The 23,270-nt window shown below is 46.2% G+C and overlaps 1 protein-coding gene across 6 annotated transcripts in view; it reads right to left on the minus strand.

Moving 5' to 3' along the window:
• Positions 1 to 23,270, minus strand: part of bmpr1ba (bone morphogenetic protein receptor, type IBa) — a 466,435-nt gene that overhangs the window by 180,462 nt on the left and 262,703 nt on the right. Inside the window, exon 4 of one of the 6 annotated variants that reach the window (XM_059649359.1) lies at positions 22,684 to 22,799. The exons of the other annotated variants lie outside the window; for them this stretch is intronic. The gene's annotated coding sequence lies outside the window, so the exon portion shown is untranslated. The remainder of the gene's footprint in view (positions 1 to 22,683; positions 22,800 to 23,270) is intronic. 6 annotated transcript variants of the gene reach the window in all.

Consider the following 23,270-nt stretch of genomic DNA (forward strand, 5'->3'; position numbering starts at 1 on the left):
CCGTCTTCGCCTGCATGCCTACTTCTTCAACCGGGAACCCAACCCTCCTTCCACTGACCCCTTCACCCGCTTCCAACACAAGTCCTCCTCCTGGACACCACCCCCAGGCCTCCTACCCTCCCTCGACCTCTTCATCTCCAACTGCCGTCGAGACATTAACCGCCTCAACCTCTCCACCCCTCTCACCCACTCCAACCTCTCCCCCGCAGAACGGGCAGCCCTCCGCTCCCTCCGCTCCAACCCCAACCTCACCATCAAACCCGCAGACAAGGGTGGCGCAGTGGTAGTATGGCGTACTGACCTCTACATCGCCGAGGCCAGACGCCAACTCTCCGACACCACCTCCTACCGCCTCCTCGATCATGACCCCACACCCGAGCACCAAACCATCATTTCCAACACCATTCATGACCTCATCACCTCAGGGGACCTCCCACCCACAGCCTCCAACCTCATTGTTCCGCAACCCCGCACGGCCCGTTTCTATCTCCTTCCCAAAATCCACAAACCTGCCTGCCCTGGTCGACCCATCGTCTCAGCCTGCTCCTGCCCCACCGAACTCATCTCCACCTATCTGGACTCCATTTTCTCCCCTTTCGTAAAGGAACTCCCCACCTATGTCCGTGACACCACCCACGCCCTCCACCTCCTCCAGGACTTCCAATTCCCTGGCCCCCAACACCTCATATTCACCATGGACGTCCAGTCCCTGTACACCTGCATTCCGCATGGAGATGGCCTCAAGGCCCTCCGCTTCTTCCTGTCCCGCAGGCCCGACCAGGCCCCCTCCACCGACACTCTCATCCGCCTAGCGGAACTCGTCCTCACACTCAACCACTTCTCTTTTGACTCCTCCCACTTCCTACAGACTAAGGGGGTGGCCATGGGCACCCGCATGGGCCCCAGCTATGCCTGCCTCTTTGTAGGTTACGTGGAACAGTCCATCTTCCGCACCTACACAGGCCCCAAACCCCACCTCTTCCTCCGGTACATTGATGACTGTATCGGCGCCGCCTCTTGCTCCCCAGAGGAGCTCGAACAGTTCATCCACTTCACCAACACCTTCCACCCCAACCTTCAGTTCACCTGGGCCATCTCCAGCACATCCCTCACCTTCCTGGACCTCTCAGTCTCCATCTCAGGCAACCAGCTTGTAACTGATGTCCATTTCAAGCCCACCGACTCCCACAGCTACCTAGAATACACCTCCTCCCACCCACCCTCCTGCAAAAATTCCATCCCCTATTCCCAATTCCTCCGCCTCCGCCGCATCTGCTCCCACGATAAGACATTCCACTCCCGCACATCCCAGATGTCCAAGTTCTTTAAGGACCGCAACTTCCCCCCCACGGTGATTGAGAACGCCCTTGACCGCGTCTCCCGCATTTCCCGCGACACATCCCTCACACCCCGCCCCCGCCACAACCGCCCCAAGAGGATCCCCCTCGTTCTCACACACCACCCTACCAACCTCCGGATACAACGCATTATCCTCCGACACTTCCGCCATTTACAATCCGACCCCACCACCCAAGACATTTTTCCATCCCCACCCCTGTCTGCTTTCCGGAGAGACCACTCTCTCCGTGACTCCCTTGTTCGCTCCACACTGCCCTCCAACCCCACCACACCCGGCACCTTCCCCTGCAACCGCACGAAATGCTACACTTGTCCCCACACCTCCTCCCTCACCCCCATCCCAGGCCCCAAGATGACATTCCACATTAAGCAGAGGTTCACCTGCACATCTGCCAATGTGGTATACTGCATCCACTGTACCCGGTGCGGCTTTCTCTACATTGGGGAAACCAAGCGGAGGCTTGGGGACCGCTTTGCAGAACACCTCCGCTCAGTTCGCAACAAACAACTGCACCTCCCAGTCGCAAACCATTTCCACTCCCCCTCCCATTCTCTTGATGACATGTCCATCATGGGCCTCCTGCACTGCCACAATGATGCCACCCGAAGGTTGCAGGAACAGCAACTCATATTCCGCCTGGGAACCCTGCAGCCATATGGTATCAATGTGGACTTCACCAGTTTCAAAATCTCCCCTTCCCCCACTGCATCCCTAAACCAGCCCAGTTCATCCCCTCCCCCCACTGCACCACACAACCAGCCCAGCTCTTCCCCCCCACCCACTGCATCCCAAAACCAGTCCAACCTGTCTCTGCCTCCCTAACCGGTTCTTCCTCTCACCCATCCCTTCCTCCCACCCCAAGCCGCACCCCCAGCTACCTACTAACCTCATCCCACCTCCTTGACCTGTCCGTCTTCCCTGGACTGACCTATCCCCTCCCTACCTCCCCACCTACACCCTCTCCACCTATCTTCTTTACTCTCCATCTTCGGTCCGCCTCCCCCTCTCTCCCTATTTATTCCAGTTCCCTCCCCCCATCCCCCTCTCTGATGAAGGGTCTAGGCCCGAAACGTCAGCTTTTGTGCTCCTGAGATGCTGCTTGGCCTGCTGTGTTCATCCAGCCTCACATTTTATTATCTTGGAATCTCCAGCATCTGCAGTTCCCATTATCTCTGATACCCTTTCCCTAGGTTTGCAGCAGTGATTACATTTCATTGGCTGTGAAGCACTTCAGCACGTACTGACAAAATAAAAGGCAATATTTAAATATGCAAATTCTTTCTCTGCTTGACTACACGAGCTGTTAGTGCACTTTGTTACATTGCTCTGAGTACACTTTATTACATCAGTAGCAGATGCAGTTTGAGCTATGCATAGAGCAGAGCAACATGAAGAGATGTGCAGTTACAGGCAGATTTATAGGAATAGGCAGTAGGGCAGTGATAGTTTAGCTCATTGTGGAAGAACTAGCTGTTTGGAAGAACTATAAAATCAGTCCAATTTCTCGATTTTCCCTACTCCTCTAACACCTCAAATGTTCCCTGTTCAACTCTATGTATAATTCCTGTAGAAAATTGTCATAGAATCTGCTTCCATCATCTTTGCTGGCAATGTGTTCCTGGTCACAGCAAATTTGCCAAGTCATAAATGGTATCTCATGTCATCTTTGGTTCTTTTGCCAAATGTCCTAAATCTGTGCCCTCTGGTTATTGAACAGTGGAAACAGTTTATCCTGATTTTCTCTATCCTTGTGATTTTGAACACTTCAATAAAACCTCCCCTTTCACCTTCCCTGCTTGGAGAGAACAATTCCCAGCTTCTCCAGCCTGTGCATTTTACTAACATCCATCAACCCAGGAACAAATCTATTCAATCTCTCGTAAAGTCCATCTAAGTGATTTCTTCAGCATCCTATCTGCTTTCAGAGGTTTATTTGCCAGAAAAACAATCACCAGTAAGTCTTGTCCCATTTAGGCTGATGCAATTGGATTTCAAACTTAGAAAATAATAAAGGGTGAGGGGCTCATGCAGACAGGAAGGCAACCATTGCTCATACTCAATAGAAAATAGGTCACTTCTTGTGTAGTCAGATTCAGCAAGGAGTATCGTATAAAGTAATGATTCTGAGCAGGTTAATGTTGTGGGACTGCATTAAGCTCCACTCAATTTGAAGATGTCATAAGGACTTGGGTGAGGAAAGGCAGACATCTAAGGACTTTGCAGAATGATAGTTTTCCAGGTCTGACATGCTCATATAACATGTGCCTGATTGTTGTAATGCACTAAAGGTACAAGTTAAAATCACCATAGTCCTACAGGACCATAGGGCTGCTCTCTCATTAGAGACAGAGACAACTGGTGATGGTTTAACTTGACAGTAAGGGGAGAACTTGAGAACCCAGTGTGGGAATTAAACCCTCACACCTTGTTGGCATCACGTACGAACCATTCATACAGTTGAGCTAACCAAACTACAATTTGTTCCAGACAAGATTCTCTTCTCACTATGATTCATCAGTACTTGTTCTTCTATCACTGTAACCAAATTGCCTTTCCCAGACTGGGCCAAAGGGCTATGTTGGCAACAAACAATCATGACCACAAGATAACTGAGGTTGGCAACATGGCACATACTACAAGGGGAAAGGAGAAGGGGTCACGGAAAGACTCTCAAGCATCCTGCTAGACTGCTCACGATTAATAGAAATAGTTGGGGAACTAATGTAGTCTCGCAGTGAGAACAAGCTGCAGGTTCATCTTTTTACATGGAGTTTTATGTCAAACTGACAGATCATTCCTTCCAACTGATCTATGTCAGAGTTTAGGCCGTACACACTCCAATCTAACAGCACCTTTAAGATTTTCCTCATTTGCTCACAGGATCGCGATATCACTGGCTGGGCCAGCATTTATTGTCCGTCGCTAACTATCCTTGAGAAGGGTGTGCTGAGCTGCCTTCTTGAATCTCTGCAATCCCAGGGAGTTAGGCATGCTCTTGTGCTGTTAAGGAAGGGCGGTGCAGGATTTTACCCAGCAAGACTGAAGGAACGGCGATGTCGTTGCAAGTCAAGATGATGAGAGGCTTGGAGGGAAACTTGCAGGTGGTGTTTCTCTGAAGCAGCTTCTGAATGCACAGGCTGGAGAAGCTGGGAATTGTTCTCTCCAAGCAGGGAAGGTGAAAGGGGAGGTTTTACTGAAGTGTTCAAAATCACGAGGATAGAAAAAATCAGGATAAACTGTTTCTACTGTTCAATAACCAGAGAGCACAGATTTAGGACATTTGGCAACTCTAGGTGAGTTTGAAAAGTTCTGTCAATGGAGCCGGCTGAAATCCATTGCTGTGATTGGAATCCCATTAATAACCGGAATTAAATGCTGGAGTTAAACAGTTCTAACCAATTTTGGTTTTCACAACAATCCATCAGGCTCACCATTGTCCTTTAGGGAAGCAAAATTTGTCAACTTTTCCTGATCTGGCCTACATGTGAACCAGACCCACGGCAATGTTGTTGTCTCTTAAGTGCACCCTGAAATGAGTTAGCAGTTGTACCTAACTGTTACAATTATGATTAAAGGAATGAAACTGGATCTACCTCCCAGCGCCGACCTGAACATTGGAAACATTAAGCGAGCAGACAATGCTGTGAACCCTGCAAAGTTCTCCTTATTAAGAGGCTTAGCAACGAATTGAAAGTGTTGTCCTCACAGATTATTCGAGCAACAGTCTGATACAGTCATTCCCATGGAGTTGTACCTTTCAGACAATGTCCCAGAGACCACTGTCACTATCTCTGTGTATGCCCCATCCCATTGACAAGACAGACCATCTAGAGGAGGCAGCACAGTGACATACAGTTTGAGGGAGTTGCTCTGGAAGTCCCCAGCATTGACATTTTCCACATGAAGTGTCAAGGAATCAGGTCCAAAATGGGCAAGGAAATATGCTGATTATCACTTGTCATTCCCTTTTTACTATGTCTCACAGCCAGTTTGTCACTATACTTTTATTATCAGGATATCACAGCATGTGGCCTGAGGATATTAAGGTCTTACATTCCATCTAACCTCAGGTCACTTGAAGCATAACAGTCTGTTGGAAGCAGGCTTGCTCTGCTGTAATTGAAGTCATAACGTTAAGCCACACACTTATGCTTATGAAGAATGTAATGTTTGTATACAATAACTAGACATAATAAGTGCTTATTGGATTCTTCTCTATCACAATATCCACAGCACTTTTTTAAAAGCTACAATATAATTATTGCCAGGTTAGGCAAAATAATTGTTGGATGCAAAATGCCACACCTTACCTTCTTTCGAAGACTCAATTATTCTCGGTGGTAGGTATTTGGAAAACTGATTGAAAGCCAAATAGACAACAGCTTTAGAAAACAGAAAATTTTGGAGCGAGGGAGTGTTTCTTACCCTGAAGCAGCATCACACTTTGCAAGTACAGATAGCTGATTAGATCTATAAATAGGACATGAACCACCAAGAAAACAGAGTTAGCTATTTTTCTCTGCATGGATGCTGCCAGATCTGCTAAGTTTTTTCCCCATCACTTTTCTGTTTTTGTCTCAGAGCTCATTTGTTTTTGCTTTCATGATAAAAGGAGCACTCTTGAGCTGGGACACAAACCATTGAAATGCAGTATAGGAACCCAGACTGTGCTGTTCCTGACAGTTGACACAAGAGATTGTTATGACAATAACAATTTCTGATACTAACAGCTACAAAGTTTTTATTTTAATTAAGAAGGAGCGGTTTTAATTTACACTGACACCAATCAGAGACACAGAGTGTATTGTGGTGAAACCTTTAAGGTCAAACCATCGACAGTAGAATCTTCAATACGGATTGGGCACCTACTGACCTCTTTATTGAATTACACCTATTCAACCAACATTCACAATTCTACTTCACAGATCCAGCAAGGGACAACATGTAGAAAAGAGTTCTAAAATTCTGTTCACTAATAACAAGTGGGGCTTTGTAGAATTAACATATTTTTCCAAGGATAATCAGAAGGATCCAGCAAAGATCTAGAGGTTCTTGAAGGTTTGCTAAGATAAGAACTAACATCCAAATTATTGGATCACATAGGCAACAATCCCAAGGATCTACAGAACAGTTTGTCGCAAAGTATACAACAAGGGGCTTGAGTGTGACTTTTCCAAAGAGGAACTTTCAGAGAAGCTAGTAAGTTGGCCACCACCACCAGATAATTAGAGCCTTCAGGAAAAAAGTAATTTGTGCAGGAAAACTGGCTAATCCTAGCTTGATGCTTAGGATGGCAGGGCTGATAAATGACAAGATTTTGAGCTATATAGTTAGAATTATATTCACTGGAGTTTGGAGGAATGGGAACGGGGGAATCTCACAGAAACCTGTAAAATTTTAACAGGACTAGAGGGAGTAAAAGCTGGAAGGACGTTCCCATGGCCAGGGATTCCAAGACTTGGCTTTACAGTCTGGAGATATGGGTTTGGCCAGTAGGACTGAGGTGAGGAGAACCAAGCAAGTGGTCAGCCTGTGGAATTCCCTGCCACAGAAGGCAGTTGAGGCCAAAACATGGGGTGTTTTCAGGAACTAGTTAGTTCTCAGGGCTAAAGGGATCAATGGGGAAAGAGGGAACAGGGGACTGAATTGGATGATCATCCATGATCCTGTTGAATAACAGAGCAAGTTAGGAAGGCTGAATGGCACAGTCCTGCTCCAATTTTCCACGTTCTCTGATTCTAAAAAGGACCATAGCATTGCCACACATTATTGGAGGCTGGATGCAAGCATGAAGCTGTATTGGCTGGCCAACAATGATTACGTGCCGTAGGTGTGGCCAAAAATATGCACCAGTCAGCAAAGTGCCCCAAAGCAGCAAGATCTATAACACGATAATAAAATGTGAGGCTGGATGAACACAGCAGGCCAAGCAGCATCTCAGGAGCACAAAAGCTGACGTTTCGGGCCTAGACCCTTCATCAGAGAGGGGGATGGGGGGAGGGAACTGGAATAAATAGGGAGAGAGGGGGAGGCGGACCGAAGATGGAGAGTAAAGAAGATAGGTGGAGAGGGTGTAGGTGGGGAGGTAGGGAGGGGATAGGTCAGTCCAGGGATTCCCTGGACTGACCTATCCCCTCCCTACCTCCCCACCTACACCCTCTCCACCTATCTTCTTTACTCTCCATCTTCGGTCCGCCTCCCCCTCTCTCCCTATTTATTCCAGTTCCCTCCCCCCATCCCCCTCTCTGATGAAGGGTCTAGGCCCGAAACGTCAGCTTTTGTGCTCCTGAGATGCTGCTTGGCCTGCTGTGTTCATCCAGCCTCACATTTTATTATCTTGGAATCTCCAGCATCTGCAGTTCCCATTATCTCAGATCTATAACACGTGTCGTTTGTAGCACTTAACCAAAACCCGTACGGATTTTCCTAATGTCTGAAAAGCGTGTGGCATCAAGGGATGCAGTGGACGCGTGGGATGGAAATCTGGTTCCAAAGACCATGCCACACCGCAGAGCGAAACACAAGAGGTCGACATTACGGGAGAACATCACCGCACAGCGGCAAGGGATGGTAAGAAGATGCGCAAACACAAACATATCAATGAGGTTCAGAGTCAGGGAAACAAGAAGCAGACATTAAAAGATTACCAAACTCCATATTGTTAACCTCATGCACAGTGCAAATTGTATAAGCTGATCAAAATCTTTTAAAACATTTAAATATTTGTATAGCCTGGAAAGTTACGACAGCACACATTAAAATCTAAAATTAACTTAGGAGCCAGCGCTGACATATTAGCATCCTGAAATACTTGTACCTCGGCAAGTGGTGCTCCACGGTTTAACCTATCCATTATATAATGAACCACCAGTCCTGTGCGTTGGCTGGGCCATACTGCAATTTACCTGGCTTCCCAAAATTTTGACTTCCTGGAATCCTCTACTCAGCAGATGCCAACAGTGTAGCAAAAGTAACAATTCATGAGATTCAAATCATATCCAATGCTGTGGTACAGACCACATCTGATGCAATCGGAAAAGTCATGATCTAAATGCCTGCACCCACACTAATTGTCACAATCGGCAGTTTTAAGCGTGATGCAATATTACATCTTAAGGATGAGTCAATTGGCAACTGTTAAAGATGAACTGCTGCATGAGTTGCAAAAGATCGTCATTTAGGGATGGCCTGTCTGTAATGAAGAAATGCCTGAGAAGATTCTGAAGAAGGATCCCCGACCCGAAACGTCAACCTTCCTGCTCCCCTCACGTTGCCTGGCCTGCTGTGTTCCTCCAGAGAAGGTTTGTTTATTTTGCTCAGAGATTATTACGACAAGTCATTTTCAAGGGCAAAAAAGTCCTAAAACAAAAGCATTATGCAACTATATCTTGTCCACATTCTACCATGGACATATGGGCACTGAATGAATCTTTCTGAGACGGTATCAGCGAGAGTGACCAACGTATGTCCTGCAGAGACAAAGTCCATTGTGTTGTGTTGAACATATCTAAACTCAAGACTGGACATCCATCAACAACAGCAGAATTGTATTTAACCACAATATGTAGTCACTTAGCTCAGCATATCACCCAATCTTACCACTACCACCAAGCCAGGGGATCAACACTGGTTCAATAAAATTGAGCACTAGTTAGGAACTGCAGACGTATACCTAAAAACAAAGTGTCAAACTGGTGAAGCAACAACACAGGACTACTTGCATGCCAAACACCGGAAGCGCAGGCAATAGGCAGAGCTGAGTAACTCACAAACAATGGGTTGGCTTTAAAATCTGCCGTCCTGCCACATGCAGTCATGAAAGTGGTGGACAATCAAACAATTCACCGAAGGAGGCAACACTACAAAGAACTCCATCCTCCAAGATGGGAAAGCCATTTTCATCAGTGCAAAAGTTGAACAATATGAACATCAAAATTAGTGGCACAGGTCGGTCATTCAGTCCCTCCAGCCTGCTCCAACAAAACTGAAACCTTTGTAAGGATCTTCCAGCAGAAGTGCTAAGTGGATGCTCCTGAGGACTTCTCCTGACTATAGTGGGAGTCCTCTTGGACTCCTCCTGAGGGCCTCACCATTTGGAGATTCTTGAGTATTTCTGGAGCTGCACTTATCCAGTGAAATGAAAACTATTCTATCGCACTCCTGACTTGTGTCCTGTAGAAGGTAGCCACGATTTGAGATCAGGAGTGAGTCGCCCATTGCATACTCACAGTCTTCTAGGCACATACAGCTGGTCCAGTTCAGTTTCTGGTCAAAGAATGTTGATAGTGGAGGATTCAGTGATTTTTTAAAAAACTCACTCATTGCTCATGGGCATTACTAGCCCGGCCAGCATTTATTGCCTGTTCCTAACTGCCCAGAGGGCAATTGAGAGTCAACCACACTGCTGTGGGTTTGGAGTCACATGTAGACTGGGAAAGAATGGCAGTTTCCTTCCTTAAAGAACATTAGTGAATCATATGGGTTTTTACAACAATCGAAATCGGATTCATGGTCATGACTAGACTCTTTATTCCAGGTTCATGTATGGAATGAACTGGCACAGGAAGTGGTAGATGCAAGTACATTGAAAGGACATTTAAGTAAGTACATGAATTGGAAAGGTTTGGAGGGATATGGGCCAAATGCAAGTAAGTGGGACTAGTTCAGTTTGGGAACATGGAGATAGTAGGAACTGCCGATGCTGGAGTATCTGAGATAACACGGAGTGGAGCTGGATGAACACGGCAGGCCAAGCAGCATCAGAGGAGCAGGAAAGCTTGACGTTTTGGGTCAGGGCCCTTCTTCAGAAATGGGGGAGGGGAAGGGGATTCTGAAATAAATAGGAAGACAGGGGGAGGCAGATAGAAGATGGATAAAGGAGAAGATAGGTTGAGAGGAGACAGACAGGTCAAAGAGGAAGGATAATGTTTGGCATGGACTATTGGGACTGAACGATTGCTTTCCATGCAGTATGCATCTCTCTGACTCTATATCACACAGTCTTCAAATGGAAGAAAAGTCATCTTCTGTGAGGTCCCAGCAGAGACTGACAACTCATCTTTAGTTCCTGATTTTCTTTGTCATTGTACTCAACAAGCCAACATATCATGGAATCACATAACAAACCATAGCTTGTTGTCAAGATAATTTCCTCTTCTTGTTAAGACTCAATAGTGGTTTAGCTTTTACCACTGATAATTAAGTAACCCCATAAAGCTGGCATAGAAACGAGGGTTGGTGGCACCACTCTTTGCCAAGACAAGGCAACACAGGTTGGTACCACAAGGTATGACAATCCTTTCATTCCCTGAGTACCCATCACCTTTTCCTCCATATATTAATCTATAAATTATTAATCTATCAATCTTAGTTTTGAATATCCTGAGCATCCACAATCTTCTGGGATAGAGAATTCCAAAGATTTATGACCCTCTGACTGAGGAATATTCTCCTCATCTCAGTTCTAAGTGACTGACCCCTGATTGTGAGACTCTTGTGTTCTAGACAACTCAATAATTTTCAAGCATTGCCCCTGTCATGCCATTAAGATGTTAATGTTTCAAATAGAATTCCTTATTCTTCAAAACTCTAGGGAACATCTGTTGAGTCAATGCAATTGTTCCTCATAGGAAATTCCCCACATCCCAAGAATTAATCTAATGAACCTTTGCTGCATTCCCTCTGGGATAATTATATCCTATCTTCAGTAAGTAAATCAAATCTACACATAGTACTCCAGGGATAGTAGCAACTGCTGATGCTGGAGAATCTGAGACAACAAGGTGCAGAGCTGTATGAACACAGCAGGCCAAGCAGCATCAGGGGAGCAGGAAGGCTGACGTTTCGGGTTTGGACCCTTCTTCAGAAAAGGGTCTAGGCCTGAAACGTCAGCTTTCCTGCTCCTCTGATGCTGCTTGGCCTGCTGTGCTCATAGTATTCCAGGTGTGGCTTCGCCAATACTCTATATAATTGCAGGGAGATTTCTTTATTCTTATGTTTTTGCCCCTTTGTAATAAATATTAAAGGTTCTAGGACACAATTTTAAGATTTTGCAAGTTTGGTTATTGTGGGTTACCTGGTACAGGAGAGTCTAGGAGTTTAACTGGGCCAGATTTAGGTATTACATTTGACAGATAATATTTGGCTCAGTTTGACTCCTCTATTCTAATGTGGCAATTGAAGATACAAGGTTATTGGAGTGCAACCACACATTTTCCAAAGAAAACACTGCCCATCGTTTGCTCATCATTCATATGTCACCAGGTACGGCCTACCATGAGTTAGAGCAGCTTTCCAGTGTCACATTGACAGGTATGTTGCTTACTGGAGGCCCACTGGGCTAGTGTTATGGTACTGAAATAAACCTCAACAGTTAGGAGTTCAATTCGCAGCACGATGAATTGTAAAACTTCATGAGCAACCCGCTGATTTGCGTCAGAAAAAAACAAACCAGCCCAATAAAAGATGTTGATTCAATAAAGTCCTGCAGAAAAGGCAATCTGTCCTTCTATACAGTCTGGCCTACACAGGATTCCAGTCCCACAGCATGGAGTTGACTGCTAATGACCTCAGGGCGAGCACAAGCTGCACTGCACACATACAAAGAACAAATAACAAAGAAAGAATTTCTTAAAAATGTGACTGTATGGGCCAGTTGCAATAATGAGACACGTTAGCAATAAACCTTTCTGCAGTATCTTTTTAATAATATTTCACCAAACAGTCACAAGGTTTTCAGAATTTACAATGAAACTGATTTGGACAAGTCAGACTTGGCTCCCACCCAATGATGTCGGCTGAAATTTGGAACAGATCTGCCTCTTTCAGCGCTAACGTTAGTCTCTTTCCGCCTTGCTCACACTGGGATGGCAGCTACTGCTCAGAGAGTACTGCTCTCCCTTCTGGCGAAGTAGGCTGTGAGTTCAAGTCCCCAGTCCAGAAACCCAGGCTGACGCTTCAGTGCAGAACCCACGGAGTGCCGCAGTATCAGAGAAGCCGCCTTTCAGCAAAATGAGGCCCTCTCCTCTCAGAGAAGGGTGGGGGTGAGAAAGATCACATGAGAGAGTCAGGCAAGACCTAACTTCTCAGCCAAGATCAGGTAGAAACGGATAATGTGTCTCTAATGTCATCGCAGTTTGAGGGTCCTTGCCATACACAAATTGTCAGCTGCATTTCCTACATTAGAAGGCGACTGTTCAAGTTCTTTCTTGTTCCAGCTGAGTTTATGCTTCAGCAAGAAGATCCAGTTCCTTCTACAAACAGCTAAAATGTCGAAAGGCAGCTATATCCTTTTTTAATTATCTGCTGGGATGTGGGTGTTGCTGGCTGGTCAAAGTTTATTGCCCATTCCTAGCTGCCCTAGAGAAGGTGAGGGTGAGCTGCTTTCTTGAACTGCTGCTGTCCATGTGCTACAAGTAGTCCAAAATGCCTTTAGGGTGGGAGTTCTGGGATTATGATCCAACAACACTGTAGGAACAGCAAAGAATTTCCAAGCCAGGATGATGAGTGGCTTGGAGGGGAACTTGCAGGTGCGGAGTTCCCATGTATCTGCTGCCCTTTGTCCTTCTAGATGGAATTGATCATGTGTTTGGATGGTTCTGTTTAAACAGCCTTGGTGAATTTCTGCAGCGCATCTTGTAGAGGGTACACACTGCTGCTAGCGCATGTCAGCGGTGGAGGGAGCGAGTGTTTGTGGACATGGTGCCAATCAAAGGGTGCTGCTTTGTCCTGGTGATTACATCTGGTTATGAGAAGCAGCAAATTGCTACGTGGAGTCTCAGCAAGAGATTATTATATCATTGTGTCTTATTACACCGTTTGTGTCAGTAAAGTGTATGACCGCATACATTGAAATCCCAACCAATCCCAACGCCGATAAAATAACAGCTATCAAAAACCGTTCTTTGAAAGCTACAAGGATGATAAACCAATCACTTGTTGTAAATATTGGATTCATTCCTCAGAGTAGTGGAACAACAAAAGTACTAATTAAAAACAACCCTGTTAACTCTTCCATTTTGTGGGCAGTGTGGTTCTGTTTTAAGTTCTTGAGGGCTTTGGTAATCGGAAGCTAATAGAACTCAGATCCAACTGGCTGCTTCAACTATCCACTGAACAAAGGTAGAGGGAACATTGCCAATTTACGGGATCCCACTGTCTGTGGTGTAATTTCATTTTAATATTTCATGCGTTCCTTGAAGCTGTTTTAAAACCATGCACAGGAAAATCGATATCATGCAGCACTAATTAGGGAAAATGTATATCAGACTCAAAAGAATGTTTGATCATTATTGTTTTCCCATTGATTTCGGTTAATCAAGTCAATGAAATCATCATGATAAATAGTAAGTGAATCCAATAATACTTTCTCTTTTTTTCCAGTTTTGTTCTTAGGTGTAGCATTAATCTATAGGAAGATACAAAATGTTACTAATTCATAGATTTATTTCTCATTGGCTAGACTTTGTGGTGCTATCCACTGACATGGTGACCAGACAGTTTTGAAGCTAATTATTTTTCCAATATTTTTACTTGCTCTCTGTTCAGTAGCCTGTACCAGCCCAAGCTGATAGATTATCCTAGATGTCTATTACCTACTGCCTGGTGATGTTCCTGACAAACACAATTTAATGTGACTTTCTTCTATGTACATAAGCAGTCAGCATGCTGACATGAAAAGGATTCAAATAGATTCCTGAATGCTGTAGAAGAGAGGGTCTCCAATACACTCTAATGGGAGCCATGTGTAAATAATCACATCATGAAGCTGCACAAATGACACTTTGTGTGTCTTAAATCGGGATAGTTTGAGGGTGAAGTGGAATTCTCACCCTCATCCTCTGGCAGGTGATCTTCTGTCATAGAAATGCTGAAGGCAAACATGTGGATAGCACTGCTGCCTCACAGCACCAGGGACTTGGGTTTGATTCCACCCTCGGGCAACTGTCTATGTGGAGTTTGCACATTCTCCCTGTGTCTGTGTGGGTGCCCTGGTTTCCTCCCACAGTCCAAAGATACACTGGTTAGGTAGATTGGCCATGCTAAATTGCCCATAGCATCCAGGAGCGTGTAGACCAGGTGGATTAGCCACGGGAAATGCAGGGTTACAGGGATAGAGTTAGGGTAGTTGGTCTGGGTAGGATGCTCTTCAGAGGGTTGGTGTGGACTCAGTGGGCTGAATGGCCTGCTTCCACACTAGGGATTCTATAACTTTCTGGATAAGTCGCTTAGTTAATTATAGTATTTCTCTAAATGGCGACTCCTGTATCTTGTGTCATTTGTCACCTCCATCAGTATGAGGCACTGGATAACAATTGCTTGAGATAGTTCCCCACAACCAAACCTCTTTGTGTTGTCATGGGCCTGTCTAGTCATATAGACTGGGTTGCCATACAAAGAGATGACCTTGTATGGCCTCTTTCCACACCACACTGGCTGTGTGTGTGGAAGAACAGCAGCTGCCCAGAGAGAGATGTGCAACTAAACTACTTCAGCTCCTTGCAACTGTCTCAGGTTGGAAACCTCTTTTGTCAGAGCAGCTCCACCAAACGATACCCAGTCAGCCCTCCTCCCAGTCCCCACTCTGCCAGTGAATGTGCGCAGGGAGGCGTGAGCAGCAAAAACACCTCAGTGTGCAGCACTCAGCTGGTAACAAATTTAACAATCCCACCAGCTTCACTTCAAAGCCAAGGTCATTTTATGTGGTTTGCTTTTACTTCAAAAAAGACTCGGCTCATCTTAAACTATAAGCTCCTTGTTCATGGGCCACAACTTTCATTCCCAAGACACTTTGGGAGAAAGCTGTAGTTCAGTCTCAGTGATTTTTCTTTCACTCAATCTTCTATTCCTGTCCAGAGGTTTATATTTCAGAACAGAACAGGTTGATTTTGATGACAGTGTCCTCAAACATTTCAAACACATTATCCAGCACTATAACCTCTGGCCCAGTCTGTGAGAGTGTTTGGCATACATTCCACATTCTGTGCTGGTACTACGCTACATTTATTAAACAAAACTGTCTTTAAAGGAGTTAAAAAGCTTCTTCATATTTACTTTAAGTCTCTATTGTAGATTTCCGATGTTTAAAATAGGAGAAGCTTTTAATTCAGTCCCCGGAAACGCACTAAGGCAAACATCATTCCACTTCACAACTTGATGTGATAACATGGATTAATGCACTTCCTGAATCCTTGCAGCAAATGTTGTGTTGCCAAAGTTTTTACACTGACCTACACTGCATCTACAGCGCAGAAACAGGCCATCAGCCCAACTCAACATGTCAGCATATATGCATCACATGATCTTCTCAGTCCACTCTTCCTCTCAATCTCTCCCTCCAGCTTTCTATTCCTCTCTCCCTCCTGTGTTTGACCACATCCCCTTGAATGCATCTATATTATCTATTTCTTGTGATATTGACTTCAACGTTCTCACTGGTCTATGGGGAAAGGGGTATCTCTCCTGAATTCCCAAGTGCTTCCTAAACTTGGTACGACCAGCAGTCACTACACAAATGAAGATAGGTACAATTTCACTCAAACAAATACATGATCCTCTGAAAAGAGATTTTAGTCTCTCCATCATGAACAATCCACACCGATATTCTTCTGGTTCCGACAAGAAGTGTAAGTCAAATGAATTCGGAAGGAATCTCACAAAAACTTACAAAATTCTAAGAGGGGGTAGATGCAGGGAGGACTAAAAGACAACTTGCTGGAAAAGCCAGTAGATCTGGTAGCATCTGAGAAGGAGAAAACAGAGTTAACGTTTTGGGTCCAGTGACCTTTCCTCAAAACTGATGTGGGAAGATGCTTCCGATGGTAGGTGTGCCCAGAACCAGGGGCCACAATCTGAGAATTCAGTGTAGACCATTTAGAACGGAGATGAGGAGACATTTCTTCACCCAAAGAGAGCTGAGCCTGTGGAATTCATTACCACAGAAAGTAGTTGATGCCAAAACACTGAATGTATTCAAGAGACGGCTAGACGTAGCACTCGAGGTGAATGGGACCAAAGGTTATGGGGAGAAAGCAAGATTAGGCTATTGAGTTGGATGATCAGCCATGATCGTGATGAATGGTGGTGCAGGTTTGAAGGGCCGAACGGCCTCCTTTTGCTCCTATCTTCAATGTTTCTATGTAAATTCAAAATGGATTTGCGATTGCAACTGTTCATAAAGGAAACCTGCTCCACACACACTCAGAAAGTGGTGACAATCTGTTGGCTGAAGTGTTTCATTTCCCTCAGTGTGCTGTGGTTTACTTAAATAAAAACATATTTCTTCAGAAGTAAATTGCATCAGTTTAATCAGAATTGAGAGACTCAACAAATCCCCACTGTTGTGAAGTGGCGAGGAAGGGTTAAAGGCTCCCCTTTAACCACCATTTCAGATCAGTCATAATAAACATATTTTATTTCTTTTTTTATAAATCAACCTGTTCAGGGATGTTATGACACACATCAGGCTCAGTTCAAACTTGACCTGGACCTTCTGGGCAAAGAGGTAGGCACATCAGCACTGTGCCACAAGATCCTTAATATATACAGCAATATATATAGCCTTCTGAGGCAGGACTTAGAGTCATGAAGTTATAGGCATATACAGCACAGAAACAGAGCCTTTGGTCCAACTTGTCCATGCCGACCAGATATCCTAAACTAATCTGGACCCATTTGCCAGCATTTGGCCCATATCCCTCTGAACCCTTCCTATTCTTATACCCATCCAGATGCCTTTTAAATGTTGTAATTGTACCAGCCTCTACCGCATCCTCTGGCAGCTCATTCCATACATGCACCACTCTCTGCATGAAAAAGTTGCCCCTTAGGCCCCTTTTAAATCTTTTCCCTCTCATCTTAAACTTATGCCGTCTAGCTTTGGACTCCCCCATCATGGGGAAAAGACCTTGACTATTCACCCTATCCATGCCTGTCATGAATTTATAATTTATAAGTCTCCAACACTCCAGGGAAAATAGCCCAGCCTACTCAGCGTCTCCTTATAGTTCAAAGCCTCCAAACCTGGCAACTTCCTTGTAAATCTTTCAAGTTTGACAAACATCTTTCTTATAGCAGGGAGACCAGAACTGAATGCAGCATTCTAAATATGGCCCAGCCAATGTCTCAATGTACTGACCAATAAAGGTGAACGATTTTTTAAAATAGAATCCCTACAGTGTGCGAACAGGCCATTTGGCCTGACAAGTTCACATCAATACTAAGAGCATCCCACCCAGACCCATCGCCCTTTAACCCTCTTTATCTACACATCACTGAACACTACGGGCAATTTTAGCATGGCTAATCCACCTAACCTGTAAATCTTTGGACTGTGGGAGGAAACTGGAGCGCCCAGAGGAAACCCACGCAGACACGGGGAGAATGTACAGACTCCACACTGACAGTTGCCCGAGGATGGAACTGAACGTGGATCCCTGGTGCTATGAAGGCAGCAGTGCTAACCACTGAGCCACCGTGCTGCCCCAGAACATCTAACTGAGAGGTAAGGATACTACCACTGCACTGCAAGGCCTTCAGAAAAGAAATCACACAATCTCCTGTGGCGGGATTTGAACCCAATTCCACTGATCATTAGAGATAATGGGAACTGCAGATGTTGGAGAATTCCAAGATAATAAAATGTGAAGCTGGATGAACACAGCAGGCCAAGCAGCATCTCAGGAGCACAAAAGCTGACGTTTCGGGCCTAGACCCTTCATCAGAGAGGGGGATGGGGAGAGGGAACTGGAATAAATAGGGAGAGAGGGGGAGGCGGACCGAAGATGGAGAGTAAAGAAGATAGGTGGAGAGAGTAACCCTCACCCCATCCCCCTCTCTGATGAAGGGTCTAGGCCCGAAACGTCAGCTTTTGTGCTCCTGAGATGCTGCTTGTCCTGCTGTGTTCATCCAGCCCCACATCCACTGATCATTAGTCTAGATGCCTGGATAATTACCCAAGTGGTAATATCATGACAGCAGCATTGCCCCTTCTTCCTTTACTAGCATAAAGCTATCACACTTCTATTAAAATGTAGTTAACAAGATCAAAATAATGGAACCAATTGTAAGAATTTCTTGACTGAAAAAGCAGAATTTCATTACAGACCAATCCCAAGACAGAATATTAAAACAAATACATAAACACACATAACAAGTTTAAAAGAAGGATACAGAGAGTACAGACAGGATAACAAAGCGGGCATAGTTTAAAATTCTTGGGAGTCTTTGATTTGAGAGTAAAACCTAAGTCGTGATTTTTTAACCGTTGTCTTCTAATTATTGAACAGCCCCAGACATTGAAACTTGGAGTAAGAGTGGACCATTCATCCCCTCGGGTTGCTCTGCTATTCAATAAGATCATGGCTGATGTTCTATCTCACTTTCTTTTCATACCCTTTGATGCATTTCAAATATAAATATTTATCAATCTCCTTTCAAGGAAGTAACTATTAGACTCACATCTAATTCCAAATTCCAAATCTCATCAAATTCCACCATTAGAGGATTTGAACCAATGCCCAGAATACTGGGATGGGGCTCTGGACTACAAGCTACATGATCATACCCCTGTAGCACAATCCGCATCAATAAAATGAGCCACTGTTTTGAGGCATCCATTGAGAACAATATGGAGGAAGTTCACAAAAGACCACCACTGTGCTTCTTGTGACATTGTGCAAGCTGCCTTTCACCTTCCAGCAGTCATTAGAAACCTGAGAAACAAACTATATTCTGGTATATAAGATAATAAAATGAGGCTGGATGAACACAGCAGGCACAGCTGCATCTCAGGAGCACAAAAGCTGATGTTTCGGGCCTAGACCCTTCATCAGAGAGGGGGATGGGGTGAGGGTTCTGGAATAAATAGGGAGAGAGGGGGAGGCGGACCGAAGATGGAGAGAAAAGAAGATAAGTGGAGAGGAGAGTATAGGTGGGGAGGTAGGGAGGGGATAGGTCAGTCCAGGGAAGACGGACAGGTCAAGGAGGTGGGACGAGGTTAGTAGGCAGGAGATGGAGGTGCGGCTTGGGGTGGGAGGAAGGGATGGGTGAGAGGAAGAACAGGTTAAGGAGGCAGAGACAGGCTGGACTGGTTTTGAGATGCAGTGGGTGGAGGGGAAGAGCTGGGCTGGTTGTGTGGTGCAGTGGGGGGAGGGGACGAACTGGGCTGGTTTTGGGATGCGGCGGGTGAAGGGGAGATTTTGAAGCTGGTGAAGTCCACATTGATACCATTGGGCTGCAGGGTTCCCAAGCGGAATATGAGTTGCTGTTCCTGCAACCTTCGGGTGGCATCATTGTGGCACTGCAGGAGGCCCATGATGGACATGTCGTCTGAGGAATGGGAGGGGGAGTCGAAATGGTTTGCGACTGGGAGGTGCAGTTGTTTATTGCGAACCGAGCGGAGATGTTCTGCAAAGCGGTCCCCAAGCCTCCACTTGGTTTCCCCAATGTAGACGAAGCCACACCGGGTACAATGGATACTGTATACCGCATTGGCAGGTGTGCAGGAGTGCAGGAGGCTTGGGGACCGCTTTGCAGAACACCTCTGCTCGGTTCGCAATAAACAACTGCACCTCCCAGTCGCAAACCAGTTCCACTCCCCCTCCCATTCTTTAGATGACATGTCCATCATGGGCCTCCTGCAGTGCCACAATGATGCCACCCGAAGGTTGCAGGAACAGCAACTCATATTCCGCTTGGGAACCCTGTAGCCCAATGGTATCAATGTGGACTTCACCACCTTCAAAATCTCCCCTTCCCCCACTGCATCCCAAAACCAGCCCAGCCCTTCCCCTCCACCCACTGCATCCCAAAACCAGTCCAGCCTGTCTCTTCCTCCCTAACCTGTTCTTCCTCTCACCCATCCCTTCCTCCCACCCCAAGCCACACTTCCATCTCCTACCTACTAACCTCATCCCACCTCCTTGACCTGTCCATCTTCCCTGGACTGACCTATCCCCTCCCTACCTCCCCACCTATACTCTCCTCTCCACCTATTTTCTTCTCTCTCCATCTTCGGTCCGCCTCCCCCCTCTCCCTATTTATTCCAGAACCCTCACCCCATCCCCCTCTCTGATGAAGGGTCTAGGCCCAAAACAATAAAATGTGAGGCTGGATGAACACAGCAGGCCAAGCAGCATCTCAGGAGCACAAAAGCTGACGTTTCGGGCCTAGACCCTTCATCAGAGAGGGGGATGGGGTGAGGGTTCTGGAATAAATAGGGAGAGAGGGGGAGGCGGACCGAAGATTGACAGAAAAGAAGATAGGTGGAGAGAGTATAGGTGGGGAGGTAGGGAGGGGATAGGTCAGTCCAGGGAAGACGGATAGGTCAAGGAGGTGGGATGAGGTTAGTAGGTAGATGGGGGTGCGGCTTGGGGTGGGAGGAAGGGATGGGTGAGAGGAAGAACAGGTTAGGGAGGCAGAGACAGGCTGGGCTGGTTTTGGGATGCAGTGGGTGGAGGGGAACAGCTGGGCTGGTTGTGTGGTGCAGTGGGGGGAGGGGACGAACTGGGCTGGTTTTGGGATGCGGTGGGGGAAGGGGAGATTTTGAAACTGGTGAAGTCAACATTGATACCATTAGGCTGCAGGGTTCCCAGGCAGAATATGAGTTGCTGTTCCTGCAACCTTCGGGTGGCATCATTGTGGCACTGCAAGAGGCCCATGATGGACATGTCATCTAAAGAATGGGAGGGGGAGTGGAAATGGTTTGCGACTGGGAGGTGCAGTTGTTTGTTGTGAACTGAGCGGAGGTGTTCTGCAAAGCAGTCCCCAAGCCTCCGCTTGGTTTCCCCAATGTAGAGGAGGCCACACCGGGTACAGTGGATGCAGTATATCACATTGGCAGATGTGCAGGTGAACCTCTGCTTGATGTGCAAGGTCATCTTGGGGCCTGGGATAGGGGTGAGGGAGGAGGTGTGGGGGCAAGTGTAGCATTTCCTGTGGTTGCAGGGGAAGGCACCGGGTGTGGTGGGGTTAGAGGGCAGTGTGGAGCGAACAAGGGAGTCACGGAGAGAGTGGTCTCTCCGGAAAGCAGACAGGGGTGGGGATGGAAAAATGTCTTGGGTGGTGGGGTCGGATTGTAGATGGCGGAAGTGTCGGAGGATGATGCGTTGTATCCGGAGGTTGGTGGGGTGGTGTGTGAGAACGAGGAGGATCCTTTTTGGGCGGTTGTGGCGGGGGCAGGGTGTGAGGGATGTGTTGCGGGAAATATGGGAGACGCGGTCAAGGGCGTTCTCGATCACTGTGGGGGGAAAGTTGCGGTCCTTGAGGAGTTTGGACATCTGGGATGTGCGGGAGTGGATAGTCTTATCGTGGGAGCAGATGCGGCGGAGGCGGAGGAATTGGGAATAGGGGATGGAATTTTTGCAGGAGGGTGGGTGGGAGGAGGTGTATTCTAGGTAGCTGTGGGAGTCGGTGGGCTTGAAATGGACATCAGTTACAAGCTGGTTGCCTGAGATGGAGACTGAGAGGTCCAGGAAGGTGAGGGATGTGCTGGAGATGGCCCAGGTGAACTGAAGGTTGGGGTGAAAGGTGTTGGTGAAGTGGATGAACTGTTCGAGCTCCTCTGGGGAGCAAGAGGCGGCGCCAATACAGTCATCAATGTAACGGAGGAAGAGGTGGGGTTTGGGGCCTGTGTAGGTGCGGAAGAGGGACTGTTCCACGTAACCTACAAAGAGGCATGCATAGCTGGGGCCCATGACGTCAGCTTTTGTGCTCCTGAGATGCAGCTGGGCCTGCTGTGTTCATCCAGCCTCACATTTTATTATCTTGGATTCTCCAGCATCTGCAGTTCCCATTATCACTGATACAATATATTCTGGTATATGTAATGCCGTTCTCACCGATATGTGACTCCTGTCCAACAGCAACATGATTCCTCCTTAATCAATCAGGGCCAACAAAGATTCTCCTTTATGGCCTTTTGGAGGTAGCCTGCTGGATTGGGATAATCTCTCAATCGCTGGGTGAGATCAGGGATAATAGTCTCTGAGTGGCTCATTATTCAGACCTAATAAGTACAACAATGAGTTCTCCATCTCAGTCCATTCCAATTTCATGGAAATTCGTGTTCCCGCTGGTAAGAATGGGATTTTTGTTTCATTGTTGGTTCATCGGATGTGGGCATTGCAGGCTTACCTCTAATTCCCCAGAGGGCAGTTAAAAGTCAACCACATGTCACAAGTAGGGCAGACCAGGTAAGGATGGTAGATTTCCTTGCTCAAAGGTCATCAGCGAACCAGGTGGATTTTTATGACAAATAACAGTGGCTGCATTTAAATTAGCTTTTTAATTCTGCATTTTCATTGAATTCAAATTTCACCACCTACCATAGTGCTATTCGAACCTGTGTCCCCAGAACATTAAGAACCGAAAGAACAGCAGATGTGGTAAATCAGAAGCAAAAACACAAACTGCAGGAAAATCTCAGGAGGTCTGGCAGCATCTGCGGGGAGAAATCAGAGTTAACATTTCAGGTTGAGAAACCCTTCCTCAGAACTGCGGAAGGGTCTAAGGAAGGTTCTGAGAAAGGGTCACTTGATGCAAGACATTAACTCTGCTTTCTGTCCACTGATGCTGCCAGATCTACCGAGCTTTTCCAGCAATTTCTGTTTGTATCCCCAGAACACTAACCTGGGGTTAGAGTTTCCTCTGTCTCCACGCTCTTTTTTTGAAATATGTCAAGAAGAACTGTACATAGCACTGCAAATGTAACCACAGTGATACGCAGCGATATCTTCTCTGCTTTTTCAATTCAATTCCCCAGAAATAAGCTGCACCAATTGTTTTGCTTCCCTTCTTATTGACCTAATAACGTGCATCACTAGCTTTAGTGACTTGGTGGAGATATGGGAGCAGGAGAGGAGGATGTAAGCGGGGGTGGGTGAAATTTTGTTTCGATTCTTGTCTGACACAC

This window comes from Stegostoma tigrinum, chromosome 1 (assembly GCF_030684315.1).
Source record: "Stegostoma tigrinum isolate sSteTig4 chromosome 1, sSteTig4.hap1, whole genome shotgun sequence".
Lineage (NCBI taxonomy): Eukaryota > Metazoa > Chordata > Chondrichthyes > Orectolobiformes > Stegostomatidae > Stegostoma > Stegostoma tigrinum.